We start from the raw sequence: 19340 nt of genomic DNA on the forward strand, positions 1-19340 counted from the left end.
AAAACATACAAACATGTAACAAAGAAGCACGATATGGCATACAATATTTCATACAGACCAAGCATATTAGTAAAAAATTAAAGACAAGAATACACAAATTTACCATAGTTCAATAACACAATGACGGGATGTATAAGTACAGAGCTACGTCATATATGAGATGAAGAAACAAAAAAATAAAGGCATATAGACAAAGCACATAGCACAAATGAGATACCATTAGAATTATATTTTTGTTCTAATATGTTTAAGTTTTACTTCATTTCACTCTCTACACTTTTCGATGCCGCCATACTTTAATAACAAAAGAAAAAGTAAGCTAACAAAATATCTATTTTAAAACCTGAATCAAAGGAAAAACGCAGATAATTAAGATAGTACCGGCCTACCTTTCCCTTTCCAATGTTAATATTTTTCCCCGAAAAAGAAATTGGTTAATCTAGAAAGACTTTTATATTTTTTGTAATCCACTACACTTTATTTACAAGGCTATTCTGAATGATTTAAACTACAAAGCGAAAATCAAACATTTTCACTTTAGACTACGATGTTACGGCTAGCTTTTTAGAAAAGCTATTACTGGCTAAGATGTTATTAAAGGAAGCGCCCATTGAAAAGTGTAATCCGAGAATATCGTCTTCCAGGTAGTTAAACACTCCTGTAGTAAACAATGTCAACTTAAAGTTTGTTTAAAATGCACATGACTAAGATTAAGAAAAGAAAGTAGAATTCTTTATATAGTTCAAACGGGATTTCATCTTTTGATAACATGAAGACGTAACATATATACATATTTCAAAAAAAGAAAGCAAAAACTATAACTTAGGTCAAAGACGTGTATATGCGTCCTTGCTTAGGTAAGCAGAAAAAAAATGGATCAACTGTGGTCTTTGTATGGAAAAGTGTGTGTAATAATGTGGACATTTGTTCTAAATGAAGCCAAATTCATCAGATTTAAGCCTGGATATGAATATGAATATAAATTTGAATCAAATTCAGAATTAACAGATTACGGAAATTTTAACATAAAAGCAAAGGTAAGTTTTCTAATAAGCATCTGTAAAATGAATTTCATATTATAAAGTAAATAAAGTGTGTGAAAATGATCTCATTTGGCCAAAGTTTTCACTGAAATTTTGACTTAAAAAAGAAGTTTTCCTATATGTCTATCAAAAAATAGATAACTAAATACATTTATGATAATTGACGACACAATTTATGTAGTTTCATAGAAAAGTTAATCTAAACACTATTTCCTTTATATTTTGTCACTTTTAGAAAAGAAAATCGATCCGTACAATACATGGAATAACTAAATATCAGGTTCGATAATTTGTGTGTTCGATTTTCTCACTCATAAATATGCATCAAAACTATGCATTGTTGTCACCTTTGGTAGAATTTCCAATTAATATCATCATTTAACAGACTATTCAAATGTTAAAAACAATTATGATATAACTGAAGAAAAAAAAGTTTCAATATCTAATCCAACAAAAAAAAAGACTAACAAGACCTTCAAATTCGAACAGCTTCCAAATTCCATCCTGCAAAGCACAGTACAGAAAAGAATACTTTTCCCCAAGAACTATAACCGACTGAAACAAACTACCTGATACAATATGCATTGCACATCAGTAAACTCTTTCACATCCTAAATTTCAAACCATCAATATTAACTCAATTATTACACCAATCTAATTATATATTGCTTTCAGTTTCATTTTTCCTCTATTTTTGATTTGTATATATGTCAATCTCTGTCTTGTTTTAAGTTTCCTCCTGTGACATAATCTTCTAATTGTTGAAGGCGGTCACTATAAAGAGTTGGGACAGACAAATACACGTGTAGCGTGGTTTAAGTTGTCTTTTTGTATCTGTTTATATAAATCGAAAAACAAATGGTACATAAAAAAGGACCAATACAAATAACAGGATTTGTTTTTTGTTGTTTCGTATATGCCGTAGATGTAAACCTCCATATCATGCTATGGGCATAATTATACATCTATGCTTATCTAAGCAGATTTACGAAATATGTATGTAGGGAAAATAATGTTTCCTCTAATTCTGGTAAGTGTGGTTTCTCAGAAAAATGTAAAGTGCACACTTGTAAGAATATAATTAAAATCACTGGACGGAAATTAAAGGTCAAATGAATTAATATATGAGTATTATTTTCCGTTTAAAGCAAAAACAGGTTATCAGTGTGACACTTCAAATGTTGTATGACATTATTTTATTAAACATTTAAGCTAGGTTCACACTGCCGATCAGATCAACTTGATGGTCCCGATTGTCCAAATTTCCACGACCAAGCTCAACCAAATTCTTGAACGGACCTATTTACGACTTCTTCCCGACCACCATCCGACTGTAAACGACCTAAACTCGACCATTCACGACTCCTAATGGCTCCATCACGACTTCATCCCGACAACAAAATGAATACTTATTCGATAATTCCGATCAATTCACGATCTTTACACGATCTTTACTCGACTATCTAGACCAAATCAACTATTCACGATCTCAACTGGATCTCGACCAGACCAGATCGACCAGATCGTATATGGGTTGTAGAGATAATCTGGAATTGGCTGGGTATGCACATTTTTTCCGAAATTTTTATTCCCCGCCGCTTCGGAGTGGGTATTAAGTGTTACCCTTGTCCGTACGTACGTCCCAACAATATTAGTTTCCGTTCTCTAATTTTATTTTGCCATAACCGAATTTGATGAAACGCCGTATACACAATGCTTATTAACATAAAACATAGTTCAAATGCGAATTTGGTGGCCGTTCTTGCGTAATGACCCTTTATAACGTTGTATATGCTAGCTGGACACACTCTCCGTTTATTCGGTAATATTCAGCAGAAGGTCCGAGTAAAATCATACATTGAAGGGGGGTAAGGGGGGTCATTTAAAATATCTACATAGAAATAAAGCAGTTGGATTTGTGGGCAAGGTGTAAAGAGCTCAGAGAGACAGGATAATAGCTGTGACGGAGCTTGAAGAGTGCATAGAAGATGATGAAGACAGGCGCCGAGAAATCTAGGTGAGGCAGTGGTATTGTGCATAAGTATGTAATAAGTATTGTTCATAGATTTGATATCCAGTAGTTGAAGGGTTAAATATATTCATTTTCTTTTTGCTGTATGGCAACAACCTGCATGTATTTTCTGAAAAATATTGCAAACGAGGGCAAAGATGTCACATATTTCAGCAAAATTTTACCTATTAAGGTAGAATTTCAATCTCCTGGAGTGATACCTTTTCTGAATGAAATATGTCTATCAAGAGATCAAGAGTGCATGTTTTTCTCAGCAAAGTTTGGTAAACGTTGTGTGCCGTTTGTTATAGTTTGTTAAACGTTACAGAAGCAGAAACAAATGCATCTTTTAATCAGAGTTTGCTGACCTTGTGTGAACTGTCAAAAACGCATGCACATATAGCAACACGTAAACCAACAAAACCTGGGAAGATCTCAGGTGTTCCGAAAGGAAAGAAAATCCTGCAATTTTTGCACCGGTGGATTTTTCAATAATAATGAATGTTATTGCACAATTACTTTCATATTTGAAAAATCCGTTCGGTGCCAAAATTGCAGGATTTTCTTCCATTCCACAACACCTGAGATCTTCCCAGGTTTTGTTGGGTTACTTGTTGCTAAATTTTTAGTTTTCTATGTTATATGGACTGCTGTCTTCAAGCCGGTTTTCGTTTATCGCTTTGACTGTGTCGGTGTCGACCTTTGAGTTTGATTTGTCCTTTGGTGTCTTTTGCCTCTTTTTTAAAATGTTACCTCTTCTTGCAGAAATTAAGACACGTACTGAACATGGAGGAATGTTTGTACAATAAATAAAAATGTTGCCAATATATTTTTGCGGAAGCAGAATTATGAGAGTTAATCAGATCTGCACACACTTTTAGAGAATCGTGTAGCAGTCATGTGTTCTCGTGTATGGCCGAGTAAAGATCGAAGAGTGGTCGAATGTGGTCGCGAAGGGATCTGGTATTGGTCGAATTGGTCTGGGATAAAATAAATATAAAAGTCGCAGTGATCTGGAAGCGATCGACCATTGGTCGAGTCAATCTGGAAATGATCGGACATTAGTCGAGTGATACGGTGCTTTTTGTCCGCAATTTGCTTTTTGTCCGCTTTTGCTTTTTGTCCGATAATTTTGCTTTTTGTCCGACACTTTTGCTTTTTGTCCGTTGCTTTTTGTCCGTTTTGCATTTTGTCCGACACTTTTGCTTTTTGTCCGTTGCTTTTTGTCCGTTTCGCTTTTTGTCCGATAATTTTGCTTTTTGTCCGACACTTTTGCTTTTTGTCCGTTGCTTTTTGTCCGTTTTGCCTTTTTAGCTCACCTGGACCAGAGGGTTAAGTGAGTTTTTTTCATCACTTGGCATCCGTCGTCGTCGATAACTTTCAGAAAATCTGAAACTAATGGCAAAATTAAAGCAAATATGGCCACAATCATCCTTATGGTATGTAGTTTCAAAAAGGTATCCGATTTTTTCTTTGGGGGGGGGGGGGGGGGGGGGCCAAAAAAAAAAATCAAGATGGCCGCCATGTTTAAAAATAGAACATTGTGGTAAAATGTATATCTCTGAAACTAAAGCATTTAGTTCTGGGATAAAAATATTCATCAAGTAATAATCTATAGCCCGAGATTTTTCAGTTACATTAGACAACGCGTTTTGGGGTTGCTGACCCTGATATTTTAATTTTAAGGTAAATTAGCATTTTTTAGTTTTAGTTTGATTGAAATTTTATTTTAAAGTCGTTATAACGAGTAAGCTTATTTGTTATAACGACTTAACTAACAACACAGCTTACTTGTTTTAACGACTTAACTAACTCGTTTAAACCACTTGACTAACTTGTTTACTTAAAAACTACTTATTGTAAATACACAATTTTTATGTGATGTTTGATAATAATATAATGATTAAATTTGTTGCTATTAGATAATAAATAAAATTGAGAATGGAAATGGGGAATGAGTCAAAGCGACAACAACTCGACCATAGAGCAGACAACAGCCGAAGGCCACCAATGGGTCTTCAATGTAGCGAGAAACTCTCGCACCCGGAGGCGTCCTTCAGCTCCCTAAACAAACATGCATACTAGTTCAGTGATAATGGACGTCATACTAAACTCTGAATAATATTATACAAAGAAACTAAAATTAAAAAGGATACTAGACTAACAAAGGCCAGGGGCTCCTGACTTGGGACAGGCGCAAAATTGCAAAGACCCTATAAGTGAATCAATATTAAAGCCAAAATATGCAATCTTTAATTTCTTTAGTATACATACTGAAGTCGTCATTATTGAGAGCCAATATATCATCCAAAAATTTAAAAGTATTGTTAAATTTTTGTTTCAAATGTTGTTTCGATGGATCTTTGCTGGTTTAAGTCATAGTTTGTAACTCATAACAATACAAAAACAGGTCCGCAATAAATGGTGCACAGTTAGTCCCCATTGGAATTCCAATAACTTGACGATATACGGAATCTCCAAAGCGAACAAAATTGTTATCAAGTAAAAATTCAAGCGCAAATATAGTATCAAAGCATGTCCAATTGACATAGTTCATTTGTTTGTTGCTACTAAAAAAAGACCGAAAAGAGTTTGAACATATGTATTGGCATTCTGACTTTTTAAATGCCCAATTAATTAGGGATGTGATTTTTTTTTCTTAATAAGAATATGAGGCAAAGTGGTATATAGGGTAGAAAAATCATAACTTTGAACAGATTCAAAATCACCAATATATGCATGCAATTTATCAAGTACTTCCAACGAGTTTTTGACACTCCAAAAGTAATTAATTCCACTATTTTCAAAGGCCTTATTTGAACAATTTATTACCAGGTTTTTGATTGTACCACTGGACCTTTGCTATTCTTCGTCCCTTGATTATAGATATGACATGCTAATTGTACAGCAACGACCATTAGAGGGGTTACGGAGAGGACCAAAATGCCAAAATACGCGTGAAAATTAAGAAATAGCCAATTTTGAATAATGAAATGGATAATTTGAATAATAGAATGGCTGCTGCGGCCCTTCAACCGACGTGAACCCCTATTTACACTTATACCTTATACCTCATTCGAAAGCTTATTAACAGAGGAGCAAAAGGTATATAGCCAGTGTGTTCCTCGTCGCCTATTAGAGGAGAAACGAAGGACCTAAATATCGAAATACATGTGACTATTAAAAGACATAGCTTATTTTGAATAATGGAATGGACTGCTGCAACCAGTCAGCCTCTAATTCAAGAAACCTTAATACACTATTTGAAACCTTGATAGAGTAACAAAACTGTTTTTAACAACGTGTATTTTGGCACAATGGTCATTGCGGGACATACTGTTCATAATCATTTTATTCCTCTTTGTATAGCTATACGCTATATACCTCTTGTTTCTCTGTTGGAACGCTTTTGAATAACGTATAAGGTAGCAGTACACAGTAAGGAGTTTGGTTTCGTATTTTGGCCCCTGTGGATATGAAAGTTATAGTGCAATAACATTCATTTTTAGACAACTGAGTACTAATTTAGCCTTCAAATACGGTTAATAAGAACATAAAGACTGTTTTTGACATGTTGTATGGCCTATTTACTGTTTGACTCTCCGTATTTTCATAGCTAGACTGGCCATAGGTTCGGAAATTAATGTAAATAATTGTAAAACAAACGCTTTTTTCTACACGAAGTATTTTACAACAAAAAAAAAAATACGCGTATTTTGGCATTTACGTCCTCCGTAACCCCTCTAATGGTCAACATTTATATACCATGTTATTCCTCTTTGTATAGCTATAGTCTATATACCTCTTGTTTCTCTGTTGGTACGCTTTTGAATAACGTATAAGGTACCAATACGTTAAGCTTTCGAATGAGTCATAAGGTATATATGTTATTAGGGGCTAAAGGGTCGCAACAGTCCATTCCATTATTCAAAATATCTATTTCATTATTCAAAATTGGCTATTTCTTAATTTCACGCGTATTTTGGCATTTAAATCTCCGTAACCCCTCTAATGGTCATTGCGGCACAATCGACATGATATATCTATAATCAGAGGATTAAGATTAAGCAAAGATCTTGTGAAAATAAAAAAGACAATGTTTAGTATTTTAATTTTGTATTTTGGTATTCAGGTCGTCCATACATTAAACCAAGGAATTTCTGTTAAAAATAGTTAGGAAAACCCACTAGTTTATCCTTCGAAACAAAATAAATAAATTAAAAAGATCCGGCATTATTTCACATAGTTTTTTTATTCATTTCTTACAAAATTGTTTAAATTAGTTAGATCATACGAAAATGACGAATTATGAAATACGGGATATGTATAGTGTCACAGTCAAAAAATATAATTCTATTTCATTATTCACTTTTCAATTTGAATACTGAAATTTAAACTGTTTCATTTTTCATTATTCAACACTTAACGTTGAATAGTGAATAATGAACTATTTCATTATTCATTATTGAATTTTGAATAATGGAAAATTAATAGTGGACGTTCTTCAGCGCGGTATTTGTATGGATTATACGGAGAAAAACAGCATTATATAACTGTGATCAGAAGCTAATCTAAATTATAGAATTGAAAACAAAATGCGAGAAGATAGCTTTAAGAAAATGCTTTGAGAATATCAATAGATACAATAGGGTCACCGTGCGTTTTTTTTCTGCTAAAATTTTTCTGTATCTATTATAATTTTCAAGATAGTAGGCAAAACAATTTGTCATTTTAGGGCAATTAATCCTATATTAAAATGGGAAATGAGTCCATGGGACACAGATAATGCCCCCGCTCGCATATTACTTTAGAAAGGGACATAACTTGATAACGACAAAAGTGACACTACCCACATTTGTTCTTGATCTAACTTCTGTTGTAATAAGTATTGTGTATAAGTTTCATAAAATTTGCTTGAGGCCGTTAGTTTTCTCGTTTGAACTGTTTTACATTGTCATTTCGAGGCCTTTTATAGCTGATTATGCGGTATGGGCTTTGCTCATTGTTGAAGGCCGTACGGTGACCTATTGTTGTTAATTCCTGTGTCATTCAGTCTCATGTGGAGAGTTGTCTCATTGGCAATCATACCATACTTCTTTTTTATATTAAGTTAAGAAACACAAACGATAAAGTCAGTATTTTCCACATTTATATAGGGCATAAGAGGAAAAGTGAGGTCATCAAAATTCATACTTGACCTGTGTTTTGTGGTATACTCATTGCATATAAGTTATATGCCATTTTTTATGGCAAACTGCAGTTAAAGAACGGGTATAAAAAGTTCAGCAGTTTTTCCATTTCCAAACTCTAGAGCAGTAAAAGTGACGCCATCAAAATTCAAACTTGATCTGGTATGTGTGGTAATAAGCATTGCGTTTAAGTTCCATAACATTGGTTTGGGGCGAACTATAGTTAAAGAATAAAACCAATTTTGGACGTCATTTGACAGTTTTGACAATTGGTTTTCAGAATAATAGACAAAACTTTAATTTTACCCCGTATGTTCTATTTCAGTCATGTTGGCCATCTTGGTTGGTAGGCGAGGTATAAATCAGGCATATTTCTTTTTAAATAAGATACCCTAATGATGATTTTTCGAAGTTCAAAATAAAACCTGCAAAAATAGACACGTTTTTATATCGGACATAAAGCAAAATCAGCGGGCAAAAAGCAAAACGGACCAAAAGCAACGGACAAAAAGCAAAAGTGTCGGACAAAAAGCAAAATTATCGGACAAAAAGCAAAACGGACAAAAAGCAACGGACAAAAAGCAAAAGTGTCGGACAAAAAGCAAAATTATCGGACAAAAAGCAAAAGCGGACAAAAAGCAAATTGCGGACAAAAAGCATCGTATCAGTCGAGCAAAGGTCGAAATGATCGAGTACTGATCGGTAATAGTTTTGTATTCCGACCAAACTCGATCTCTACACGATCCTTTCCCGATCAATTGACCGTTACTCGACGAATTCTCGATCTCTTCACTTTGATTAGCTTGTTTGCTTTGTCTGTATATCGTACAACTGTAATTGGGATAACATCAAATAAAATTTAGATATAATATACTATTAGTATATTGTATACAGGTTTAACTATTGTATACAGGTTTAACTATGCCTGTCTATATTGTTTTCCGATTAATGTGCTAACGTTGATACAAACAAAGCAAGCAGGTCAACCAAATCTTACCTGTATTTAAAGGTACGCAAAAGTGGCACAACGTCATTGTGATGAAATCTTTTGGTAATAACAGAGATAATAATCGAATATAATTGGATAAGCACATTTTTTGTTTACACATTTTTGTGTACTTTAATATAGGTTAGTTAAACAAAAAACCTATTCAAACCACCGGCTAAATGTCAAAATTAGGGACATATTCAGTAGCTGTCTGTAAAGAAGTTCAATTAAAGTGGATGTTCATTTTTTTCCTACACTTGCTGTGATTTATAATCATAGCATGACATATATGCATGCAATTATTGTTTTTGTCGACCTGATGCTGTGATAGTGACGTATTATTCTGCATATTTCCCATTAGGAATATTTCATAAGTTACTTAGACTTGGACATTTAATAGCCTATTATGAACTATAAGATAAAGACCAATTTAACAAATAAATTGATGAAGGAAGTTTTGTCGGACGTTATTGTGGCTTTGTTTCCTTGTTATTTCTTTTAAAATAACGTGCTATATTCATAATTTTTTAATTTGTATACTTCAAAATTTGCAACTTCTTTTCAATTATTTTCACACAAAAACTGCAGTGATCTTATTTGCAATGGGACATATTCATGAAAATGCAATATTTTTTTTCAGAGGAATAGTCTCACATATTTCGATATGACTGAAAACTGAACATAAAAAATGGAATTCGTTAAAAAGATGTATTTCATTTTCTATAAATGTTTTTTCATTTTAAAATCCCCTCCTATAATGCTCCAATGTGACTTACCGAATTGATATACTCGGTAGAAATAATGGATGTAGTGACAAATAATTTAGATGTAAAAACTCATACGAGTAAATATACCCATCAGTTAGATGGTTACAAACAGTTTTTAATGACCTTTTTAATAAGCTTTAAGTATGCAGAGATTTCATCGTTAAACAGGATGTGAACAAACCCAACTATCATCGAGAGATAACCCCTTAAGATAAAAGACTATGTATATGTCAAGAGTTGAAGATGTTTTTTGCTTTATGACATTTGAATTAAAAACAGTTATGTTTGCTTTTACTTTTTCAAAAAACATCATGTATATTTTAACAAAGACACACAAAAAAATCCACAACATGAATATTTGAAGTTTGAAATGTAACAATCTCTCATTTAAGAAAGTGTTCCTTTATCTAAGTATTTCCCAATATGATGAACAACATGTGAAGTTTCGTTGTTTTAAAAAAAATATTAATTGTCTCGTGTGCATCGTTATTTTATTTGTACAATGCTTCATTAGCTCAACTATGCTGTTTTTATTGTTTGAAAAAGAACATTTAAGTATTTTATATCATTTTCTAACAAAATTGTACTAAAGAATAATATTCAATAAATTTTTTATGTATAGGATCATGAATCAAGACGTGTTTGCTACCAACTTTGTTTTTACATTTTTTGGAGAGATTTACATAATTATAATGACCGTTGATTATAATGATTAATAGTATATCTTTATTTTTCAACAAACCAAATTATATTGGTATAGAGATACACACAACCCCCCAAGGGCGACTGGGGAATCGAAATATGATCACTTGGTCTTCTTCCGATCGGCAGTAAAACGATTCCAAGAGTGGAGCGTCTGTTTGGCTGTGCGGGATGTATCAAGTTTGTATCCACGTCCGGTCAGAATACCTCATGTAAAGAGTGTGCCACAAATATACATATTTAACTAAAAGATATAAAATACACGAGTTACCCAAGAGAGCCTATACATGCATATTGACTAGTCTTATAAATTTACACAAGTTGTTAAGATCCAAAATATTCATTAACATGAATCGTAGCTTTTAACTATTACCTTGCGTAAAATATGCATTATGTAAGCTTCTTCCTGATGTCTCACGTTAAATGATCATGCTTATAATATGCTACTTCGGTGTGAGGAAAATAGTATCCATACATTTACTAGTTTTTAGTTCTATAACGATTGCTTTTTCTGCCTTTTTGTAATTAGTCGCTTTTTGTTCTGATTATATTCTCTAAATTTAAAAGTATCAGTTCGATAAATTTTAGAAATTGGCCCATTCTATTTATTCTTGTAGTTGAGATGTGGAATACTTGTAATTATCGTTCTTGGATATATTTTGGCAAAGAATTCGGGGTTCCTTGAATTAATTTTTGAAGGAAATATTTGGACTATTGTTCCGAGATTTCATTTAAAAAATGTGAGACTATTAAGTGTTGGAACGATATCAACCCTCACAATTTTATTGCATCAAATTCGGATTTCGACAATAAATGTCTCTTCAGTGATTCTCGATACCGAAATAATCGAAAATATTTTCGATATAAATGAATTCTTGTTTGCAAGAAACAATAACATTTTTTTAATTTTAGTGATTCCATAATCAATGAACAACGAAAAAGAGATAACGTGTGACAAACTTAACACAAGCACAATAATACATAATTGTTTATTTCAAAATATAGGTATACTGTTCCCATGCAGGGTAATGCAATATATATAAATAAGAAGATGTTGTATGGTGAAGCAAGGATTTGTATAGTACTTATTATACAAATCCCAAGTTTAACCTATTAGACATCAAGTGATGCATGATTTATTACTTACATTTTTGTCTCGTTTTCTTACAGATCAGTTTTACTAATATAGATGAAAAGTATGGCCACCAGGAGATTCTGTTACGAATTTATTCGTTTACCTTTTATGCAAATGATCCAGGTAAGGCATATATATAGTTAGATTGACCTCGGCTTAAAAACAAATATGTAAAATAAAATAAGATATAATATAATGCTAATATACGTATGATGAAGTTATGTTTTGCGTTTGTGTTTGTCCATTTAACAAAATTCTGATGGTATCATTAGCATACCATTGCGAACGCAATAGTTTGTACAACAGTTCATATTCAACGGGGTCGGGACAGTCGTGACTTACATTTCATGCCGGAATAACTTTATGTTGTCATACATGTCAAAGACTGATCCACCTGTCGATATCGTAGATACAAATTTGGAACATAATTTTTCAATATTGACTCGATGTCGTCGATATCGAGATCTTAGTCAGACGAACCAGCAGAAACGAAATTGTCTATGTAGATAGCTGAAGCAGAACTTGAAGGCACTCGATGTCGTCGATATTATCGATATCTACATCTTAAATAGACGAACCAGGAGACCCTAAATTGTCTTTTTATATAGATAACTGTAGCGGTTAGAATGTGAAACATGATTTGTCGATATCGTTGATATCGAAACTACATCGTGTCTTGGACATGCACCTCAGTTGCTGAATCGTTCATTAACATGTGCATGGTCATTTATTATGTTACATTGCGCTTATTCATTAGATCAAACATGTATTTTATGCCTGACTCTATAAGCAGTGGTCATTAATTATTTTATTACTATTACAGATACACCTGGACATGATATGGAATTGAGTAAATGGTGAGTTACAGCGCTCTCAAATTATAACCATAGATACACAAATACCCTACGAGAGAAATAAACCCATTATCTTCATCTCTTTGCCATTTATAGAAGCCGTAGCTGGTTTTTTTTTTAAACCTCTGTCATGTCTGGAAAGTAAACATCAGTACGGTGATGGTTTTCTGTAACTTAAGAAGAAGATACATCAAATTTGTATTCGTTATCAACGAATATATATAGTCCCTAGTGTGAACATTATATATATAACTTGTAATTTTTGTTCATTCACTTTCCCAATTTATTTCCTGATATTTTGTGCATGAAATATTAAGTAAGGGAATGAAATTACATGTTTAAAAATTTGGGTGCTGAACTTTTAGGTTAAGTAATGATTAGGTCCAGTTAAAAAAGGTCAAAAATTAGTATGTCTGAAGCTGTCAAACTGAATTTTAGACCCGTTTTACATAGAATTGTCCATATTTTGAGTTAAAGCTAGTACACTTTTCTATAATTTTGATATTATTTGTCCAAATAGTAGTACACTACACTGTAAAAATCTTTTTGAGATAGAGCAGGTTTGATTTTTTTTCTAATTTGAATGTAAGTTGTCTTTAAAAAGAAATGTACTACGAAATAACTGTGTTCTTGGGCAATTAACACATAAAGGGGTTGTTATATTTCATTTATCCAGGATCTAAAAATTAATACTTTTTAGGAAGTTGAAGATTTTGTGTTTTCGGGATTTGATGGTCGATCGCTTTTTGCAGTTTTACTGGCTACGCCGATTCTAAAATCCACGGACTTTTAACTATTCAAGCGAATCTATTTTCAAAATTGGGCGATTAAGATTTTTTTTGGGGGTTGGGGAGGGCTTTGTTTTTCCGTTTTTGTTTTTAATCGATATTTTTGTTTTGGTTGTTGTTTTCTTTATAAAATTGTTCATCGGTCACTTAAATAAATTTAGGTACCTCATGTTATTATTGGCTCAGTAAAAAATAAAGGAAGTTCATCTGTGAGTGCGTGATAAAATTTCCTTCCATCGGTAAAAAAAATTCATTATTTCATATTCATATTTATTTGGGGAAAGCAATATTCACGAAGAGTTATGTCATTGTTGTTTTTCGAAAACGGTTCAGGTTTCGAACTATATGTCCGATTTTTTTTCATAATTTTTATCGGTTGGAAGAGGTTGGACACTTTATTTTTTAGCTAAATTTTATATGCAAAACTATCAATTTATGTTTATTGTCCGAAATATTTGATTACACGTGAAACATGTTAGATTATGAATTTTTATTTTTCAATACTTTAATATTTTTCAATACTTTAATATTGGCTATTTGACCGGCACCGGCAAAATAGCAAATTTGGCATTTAGCCGGCACTAGTAGAGAATTAAAAGCCAATCTAATTAGATTGATTAAAAGCTTGAAAACACATTTGTAAATAGTATGACTACATTATCTGAGACTTTTATATTGATATAATAGTCCCAGACATTATTAAGTATACTAGTCAACAAAAGAAACGATACACGACTTTAAAATAAAATTTATCAAAAAGTGTTACATATAAAACAAAATGATATACACTTTTTTAAAAAGGCTTTCATTTTCAATGTATGCACATGTGATAATGAAAATTTAAACTTTTCGGAAAGTATCTAAATTCCGTGTAAACGATCATAGGGTGTAAATTAGTTTTGCGGAAAGTTGAATAAAAAATCGACACATAATTTTCTAAGTACTAAATAAAATTTCAAATTTGTCTAAAAATATTCAATATGCTAATCAAGTTATGTTCATGTTGTAACTAATGGGTTAAAATATTGTTTTTTTTTAATTTTTTGGAAAAAAAGTGTTTTTTGAAATCTCAAAAATTGCAAATTTTTTTTGTTCATTTTCGTCTCAAATCAATGCTTTTGATATGAAAACAATACACAGTAAATTTTGAACCTTTCAGATTAGTTTTAAGATTGTTACCGCTTTTTAGCTCACCTGGTCCAAAGAGCTTAGTGAGCTTTTTCAATCACTTTGCGTCCGGCGTCCGTCGTCCGTCGTCGTCCTGCGTCGTCCTGCGTCGTTAACTTTTACAAAAATCTTCTCCTCTAAAACTACAGGGCCAAATTAAACCAAACTTGGCCACAATCATCATTGGGGTATCTAGTTTAAAAAATGTGTCCGGTGACCCGGCCAACAAACCAAGATGGCCGCCACGTGTAAAAATAGAACATGGGGTAAAATGCAGTTTTTGGCTTATAACTCAAAAACCAAAGTATTTAGATCAAATCTGACGGAGTAAAATTGTTTATCAGGTCAAGATCTATCTGCCCTGAAATTTTCAGATGAATCAGACAACCCGTTGTTGGGTTGCTGCCCCTAAATTGGTAGTTTTAACGAAATTTTACTGTTTTTGGTTATTATCTTGAATAGTATTATAGATAGAGATAAACTTTAAACAGCAATAATGTTAAGCAAAGTAAGATTTACAAATGAGTCAACATAACCGAAATGGTCAGTTGACCCCTTTAGGAGTTATTGCCCTTTATAGTCAATTTTTAACCATTTTTCGTAAATCTTAGTAATATTTTACAAAAATCTTCTCCTCTGAAACTACTGGTCCAAGTTAATCCAAACTTGGCCACAATCATCATTGGGGTATCTAGTTTAAAAAATGTGTGGCGTGATCCTGCCAACCAACCAAGATGGCCGCCATGGCTAACGATAGAACATAGGGGTAAAATGTAGATTTTGGCTTATAACTCTAAAACCAAAGCATTTAGAGCAAATTTGATATGGGGTAAAATAATCTATTAGGTCAGGATCTATCTGCCCTGAAATTTTCAGACAAATCGGACAACCTGTTGTTGGGTTGCTGCCCCTGAATTAGTAATTTTAAGGAAATTTTGCAGTTTTTGCTTATTATCTTGAATGTTATTATAGATAGAGATAAATTGTAAACAGTAATAATGTTCAGCAAAGTAAGATCTACACATAAGTCAACATGACCAAAATTGTCAGTTGACCCATTAAGGAGTTATTGCCCTTTACAGTCAATTTTAAACCATTTTTCTAAAATTTTAGTATTCTTTTAGAAAATCTTCTCCTCTGAAACTACTGGGCCAAATTTAACCAAACTTGGCCACAATCATCATTTGGGTATCTAGTTTTAAAAATGTGTGGCGTGACCCTGCCAACCAACCAAAATGGCCGCCATGGCTAAAAATAGTACATAGGGGCGAAATGTAGATTTTGGCTTATATCTCTGAAACCAAAGCATTTAGAGCAAATCTGACATGGGGGTAAAATTGTTTATCAGGTCAAGATCTATCTGCCCTGAAATTTTCAGATGAATCGGACAACCTGTTGTTAGGTTACTGCCCTAGAACTAGTAATTTTAAGGAAATTTTGCAGTTTTTGGTTATTATCTTGAATATTATAATAGATAGAGATAAACTGTAAACAGCAATAATGTTCAGCAAGGTAAGATCTACAAATAAGTCAACATGACCAAAATTGTCAGTTGACCCATTAAGGAGTTATTGCCCTTTATAGTCATTTTTTAACAATTTTCATAAATTTTTGTAAATTTTTGTAAATTTTTAGAATATATTTTCCACTGTAATTACTTGGCCAAGTTCATTATAGATAGAGATAATTATAGCAAGTAGAATGTCCAGTAAAGTAAGATCTACAAACACATCATGATCATCAAAACACAATTTGGTCATGAATTTATCTGTGTCCATTGTTTAATATGCACATAGACCAAGGTGAGCGACACAGGCTCTTGAGAGCCTCTAGTTGACTATCACTTTACACATACTGTCTATGGTAAATCAGTTGATAATGTATACATTTTAACGATTTCTCGTGGGGCCGAACTTTGCTTAACTAATAAACGAAGAAACTGTATGATTTTTAAAAACAATTTGATGGCAAACACTGTCTTTATAGTCCGTTTGACTTCTATAAATCTTCAAAAAATAATTCTTAAAATTTCATTTTTAAAGATAAATATTTTTTTTCTTCATGTATGTTAATGTATGATATATACGAACTCTGACTATGAATATCATAATTTTAAACCTATAATCAAGAAAGTTACTCATTAGGTCTCTATGTTACTTCAATTTATTTTAATATAAAATACTCAATGGAGTACGTATGAGTAGTGTAACAGCCTTCCATTCAAAACAAAAACATGAGACATGTGCTCTAAACCTGTTTTATTGTACCATGTGACTTTACTCATTTAAATAACTCTGGTCATGTGTACATGCTTTTGTATTTCTCATTGAATACAGAAAGCTCAGTAATCACATGACCAGAGTTATTTAAATGAGTAAAGTCACATGGTACAATAAAACAGGTTTAGAGCACATGTCTAATGTTTTTGTTTTGAATGGAAGGCTGTTACACTACTCATACGTACTCCATTGAGTATTTTATATTAAAATAAATTGAAGTAACATAGAGACCTAATGAGTAACTTTCTTGATTATAGGTTTAAAATTATGATATTCATAGTCAGAGTTCGTATATATCATACATTAACATACATGAAGAAAAAAAATATTTATCTTTAAAAATGAAATTTTAAGAATTATTTTTTGAAGATTTATAGAAGTCAAACGGACTTATACCTTTAAATGAGAGGTTGGCATCATTAGTTGGAACTTCTGTTTTTAAAATTGTCGTTTTATGTAAATTTTGTAAAAAAAAGTAAAAAAAATCGCAAAAAAACGTCACAAAAGCAAAAAAAATATTTGTTTTTAAACGGATTTATATTTCCATAATGATTAAGTATTACTTCCTTCAATAGTGGTCCAATGAACGGAAAAATTTATCTTTAATTTGAAAAAAGTCTTGTATCGTTTATTTCGTTGACTAGTATATATTTTTTTCTAAAATATTTATAAAAAAGTTGATTTTCAAATCTACGGTGTAAAATCTATGGTTTAAATATCCTGCCAGTGATTAAAATAGTGTTATGCAAAACTACATCATAAACTGACAGACATGACAGACAATATTAACAGTAATTTGCTATGAATTTCAAATGGACACATGATTTAACATTTACAATTGTTACAATACCAATTCTTTGCCTTTGGAAGTTGTTCTAGTCTAGCACAAGATAAATGTTAATTACCACTCCAAACAGGAACTTCACATTACACTGGCTTCTTTGAATCTATATCATGTGTGCATATATATATGTTACATATGTAGATATGGTTCTTTTTCTTCTCTTTATATACGCTCTAAATAGCCAGCAATTGCAACTTACATGATATTTTTTAAATGAGAAAATACATAAATAATAGATAATCGCTTGATTATAATTGTATTTCTCAAGTCTTCTCATGGTACTGAAAGACCATTCTGTCATTGCATCGGCATCACAATCACAATGCTGGTTCCGTAAATGAAAAGAATATACTAGTTTCCGGGAATGTTGTAATTAGCTATACACAGTGACTATTATCATATTTGTATTTTACTTTTTAATTTATCCAAGGATTTGTATAGTTACTATACAAATCCTTGATTTATCTCATTACTTCACTTCTATTCTTAATAGATTCACCATATTTTTAGTTTTCTCAAATTTCCAATGTGTATATACGCAACCGTGGTAGTTAGACAAGAGGTTTAAGTGTTCATATGAGCAACAGTAACACAAGTTTCATGCCAAGAAATCCTCGCTAAAAATTCCGGTCGACCCCCTACGGCAGTCATTAGTAGCTAAAGATTTGATTTCATTGAAGGAATTAATTTATGACCTTCATGTACGTGTCGCTTAGAACACAGCCATATACAAAATGGTCAATATTAATCATCCATGTAATTTGCTCTATGGGGTGTTTGCAGAATTTCAACGGAGGCAATTTCTTGGCATGGGAGAAAGGAAGAAAGACCAATCACAATTTGTCCTATATTTGTTTTTCTCTTTTTTAATTACATAAAAAAATAACCCTTTCAAATATAGAGTTCATAAGATACAAATATTCCCTGTGGAACCCCCCCTTTTATTTGTGCAGTCTGGGATTCATTTTCTAACAAACAAAAACATAATAATGGTTAACGTCAAAACTGTCCACTGACTTTTTCAAATTATGTGGTATACTGAGAAAGAAGTTATCCTTATGTTATATATATATGCTCTCTATTTTCAACCCTCGAATTAAGCTTTCGAATCTAATTAAAATTAAAACCTTGCTTTCTAACCAATCTATTCATGTACCGGACCGGCCACTTTCTTTATAACAATACGAACATCTACAGTGCCGTTATACACATGCATGTTGTTTGCTTGCAGTCTCCGCCCGAAAAGAAAGAAATAGTCTAACTCCAAGATATTATATTCCTGCATCACGTGATTTTTACCATGTGGAGCTTACATTTGAATAAATACCGAATATGGAAAGAGAAACTACAATTCAAAACATAAAGTCGGAAGGCACAAATAAGAAAAAGAAAGGTTTTTCTTGGCAAAAGGTGCAGGTCAATTCTCTCCGTGTTCAAAAATATATATGAAATATTTGCCACTGTCCCTTTTCTGTTCTATGAATTCTAACCCTGAGTTTTCTATCTGTTACTCCGTAAATAACAAATTTTGATATTTAATTATCATTCTTAAATTTTAAGAATTGTCAATAGA

Source organism: Mytilus galloprovincialis, chromosome 13 (assembly GCF_965363235.1).
Source record: "Mytilus galloprovincialis chromosome 13, xbMytGall1.hap1.1, whole genome shotgun sequence".
Taxonomy (NCBI): Eukaryota; Metazoa; Mollusca; class Bivalvia; order Mytilida; family Mytilidae; genus Mytilus; species Mytilus galloprovincialis.